Genomic DNA, 3495 nt, shown 5'->3' on the forward strand with positions numbered 1-3495 from the left:
CATTCTTAGTTCTTAAAAAGTAAAGTTTAATTTACATTTTTTTGGAGAAAATTAACATAATTCCATAATTGTAAAAAAGCGGGCAAAATTGGACGTTTTTGCGGTACTGCATTGAAAATTAAAAAATAACTGGCAACCATCATAGGTTTTCATGGAGCATTTCGGAAATATCCACATCCACGCACCACATATATCCAGCGTCGCCAGTACTATCGATTTTTCGGTAGATCTACCGATTTTAGTAGCAATCTACCGATTTACCGAATTCTACCGATTTCCATACATTTCCTCGTTTTTTTTCATAAAACAAAATTTCAATACAAATAAAACGAATACATATTATAATTTTTTTTGTTTTGTTTGGTCTCTTAGGTTGCCATCTGTTGATTGTTAAAAAATCCTTATCTATCGTACATAAGTGTACAATGAATTATATATTAATGAAATGAATTGGTTAGTATTGGTGAATGGTGATTCCCGGTTATTTTCAAATATATAATATTGTGGTATAATAAATTATGACCATAAAATTTCATGACATTATTGAAAAATGCATAATATATATCTATGTTTATCTTATGAGTAGGAATGTAAGGGGATCACCTTTCATATAAAAATAATAGAAATGGTTTTTCTTCAGTTAATTATCTATTTAAATTTTGTTGAATCATTGTTTTAAGCATTTTTATCAGTTTTTTAGCAGTTAAGCTATGGTTTCCTAAGACAGCGGTACCGTCACAAAGCGGCCGTCACGGGACGGCGGATGACGTCATTAAAACGTTGACTATGTAAATCAATGGCGCCGGTTTCCTAGAGAGCGTTGACCGTGAACGTAACGTCGAAGCAACGGTGCCGCCATTTGCAGGACGGCCGTCACAGCGGTGCGAACTGTTTTCGAACGGTTTTTGTCGCGAAGCGGTTACCGTTTAGCTGTCAAAATGAGTGCAAACGTGGTGCGGAATGTTGAAAATGACGAAATATTGATTAATTTTGTAAAAATCATGACGATTTATGTAATGGAAGGGCAAAGACTATTAAAAAGTCGAGTTGAAACAAAGTTCGTGAAGAAATATCGGGACAACGCTTGAAATATCAGGTATGTACTAAAATGTAAATAACAATAGAATCATATAAAAATAACAGAGCAAATGTTTATAAGCTACAAGAAAAAAGCTAAGCATCTATCATAATGTTATTTTTCTAATTCAAAACATTTATTATAACATTGTTTATACGTAATAGATTCCAAGGAATCCTAACCTATTTATTGTGTCTGCAGATAATTGGTTGAATTCTATATTAAAATTTCGTAAGGTATCCAAAGTAAAATGCTTTTATTGGATTCAATTATCCTTTTATTTTTTTTATTTACAAGGGTGTAAAATGTGACGCATTTTGTCTTGTAAGGACATTATCAAACTTTTTATTAGGTTACCTTACCAAATCCTAACCTATTTTGAAGTTGACATTTTATGAAATAACACACAACATTTCAGATTAAAAGTCACATGGGTGTGATTTAAAATAAGGAGTTCTCCATGAATATTAAAGAGCCAAGAAAAATGCCTGGAACATAATCTTAACAGAGTAAGTTTGATGAATTTTAAATAAAATATGCCCTTTGAACATGAAATGAATACAACAAATTTGTCGATGGATACAAATAAGTATACCAATGTAATTCTTGTATAAACATTACTATAATATTTTTTCTGCATTAATTATTACATTTATTTATTCTAGAAAGCTACAAACACCAAAGAGTAGTCACCAATATAAACAATTTTTGTTACAACTGAGAGGGAAAACATTTTTGAGAAGGGAATACTGAATTTGCGTCGTAGGTGAATTGGTTCAGGCGAATAAATCTCACCCAAATGATAAAAGTTTCAGCTCTTTTACTTCACAAAAGAAAACAGATGGAAGAGTTGAGGAAATGTGATGTTAAAACATAGGCAGAATGGAGAATGTTACAATGTGTAAAATGCCTACTTAAACCAGCCTATGACAGAGCATAAGCCCTGTAAGTGCCTAGACTTCCATATTCCCTTCTCGAAAATGTTTTCCCTCTCTGTTGCAACAAATTTAGAACTAGATAACTCCCTAGGGAGGAAATCCAGCCTGTCTGCAAACATTTGGACATACTCAAAACATTGTTTTTAATGAGTAAACTTATGGCACAGAAAAACGATTAAATGTAGACATACTTGGGACTTATTAATACATTTGTTCCAGGATTCTTATCACCGAATTCAATTAAATAATATGGTATGTAAATGAGCTCCCATTTATATTTGAGACAAGTTCAAACTAGTTTTATAGCAACTCCATAAACACCAGTAATAAGTTCTTATTTAGATACATAAGGTAGGTTGCAATAACTTTCCTGTATATTCATTGTGAATTTTATTTTCAGAATAAGTACATACTACAAAATTATTTTCACCCAAGTGCAGATCAAGATACGAGTAGTGAGAGGGTAGATACTCTCCCGATAGTACTACTAGATTTGCTGTGCGAGTCGAACTCAAATGTTTGCCAGCAGAAATTACCAGGCTCCCGAGCGATTTCTTCACTGCCTCAACATGCAAGGACAAGGGGACATTCGTCAACGACCTACGACTCAGACTCGCAGACATCAGACAAACACCAGGCATCCACCACAGTCCAAAGAAAACCTTTATCCACAAAGAACTTCTCAACACGAGCCACGTATTTATATTTACTGACTGCCAAAGAAGACCATTCCAGAACGCCATACAATGTAGAACAGACGGGAGACAAGACTTTCTGAAATCTACCTTCACTATTGTGATGGAAAAATCCAATGACACCATACCCACAGCAGTACTTACTTCGGACTCACCAGATCCACCTCCAGGAAGGCAGACACTCCCCTGAAATGAACACTTCCCAGAATAATACTGATCATAAAAACAAAAATGTACTAATAAATATGAGCAAACTATTTTTACCTGGATGCAAATTATGTTTTAAATACCTCTTATGAATGTACACATTATTGTAATTCCATTTTGTATTATAATTTTATATGTATTCTTCTCCGTTTTTTAGATCATGAGAAATGTAGTTTATACTCACATAATATATTTTCTATTACATGATATTTATGTAAATTTAGGATTATAATGAAAAATCCTCAAGTATGCTATACTAAAATGATTTCGTGTTTAGCATTAGGTCTTATACTCATATATATACATATAACTCATAAAATATTAGTTCTTTATACAAATATGAACCAAACTTTTCTTCTTTAAATATCTCTTTGTAAAAAGAGATATTTAAAGAAAAAAAGACAATAAATTTAAGTTAATTTAAAAAAACATCTTAAAAAAATAATAACATATTGTGGTAAAAAAAGCAATATATTATTTTTAAATGCTATTCTAAAAGTAATTCAAATAAGTTTAAAAATATAAAACCAGCAGTGGAAAAAGAAAGAATAAAGGTCTTTCAAGTGAAATGTAAAAG

General features: G+C 31.9%; 1 long non-coding RNA gene across 3 annotated transcripts; it reads left to right on the forward strand.

Moving 5' to 3' along the window:
• The first annotated feature begins 806 nt into the window (after positions 1–806).
• LOC148282629 (uncharacterized) lies at positions 807–3062 on the forward strand. 3 transcript variants are annotated; one of them, XR_015822056.1, is made up of 4 exons: positions 807–1096; positions 1497–1587; positions 1744–2268; positions 2417–3062. It is a non-coding gene; the product is annotated as an uncharacterized LOC148282629 (long non-coding RNA). The 3 variants fall into 3 exon arrangements; XR_015822055.1 differs by lacking the exon at positions 2417–3062 and having other exon boundaries at positions 811–1096; positions 1744–2410; XR_015822054.1 differs by lacking the exon at positions 1744–2268 and having other exon boundaries at positions 840–1096.
• Positions 3063–3495: the final 433 nt, after the last annotated feature.

This window comes from Micrasema longulum, unplaced genomic scaffold (assembly GCF_059751315.1).
Source record: "Micrasema longulum isolate JH-2025_06_02 unplaced genomic scaffold, ASM5975131v1 h1tg000308l, whole genome shotgun sequence".
NCBI lineage: Eukaryota > Metazoa > Arthropoda > Insecta > Trichoptera > Brachycentridae > Micrasema > Micrasema longulum.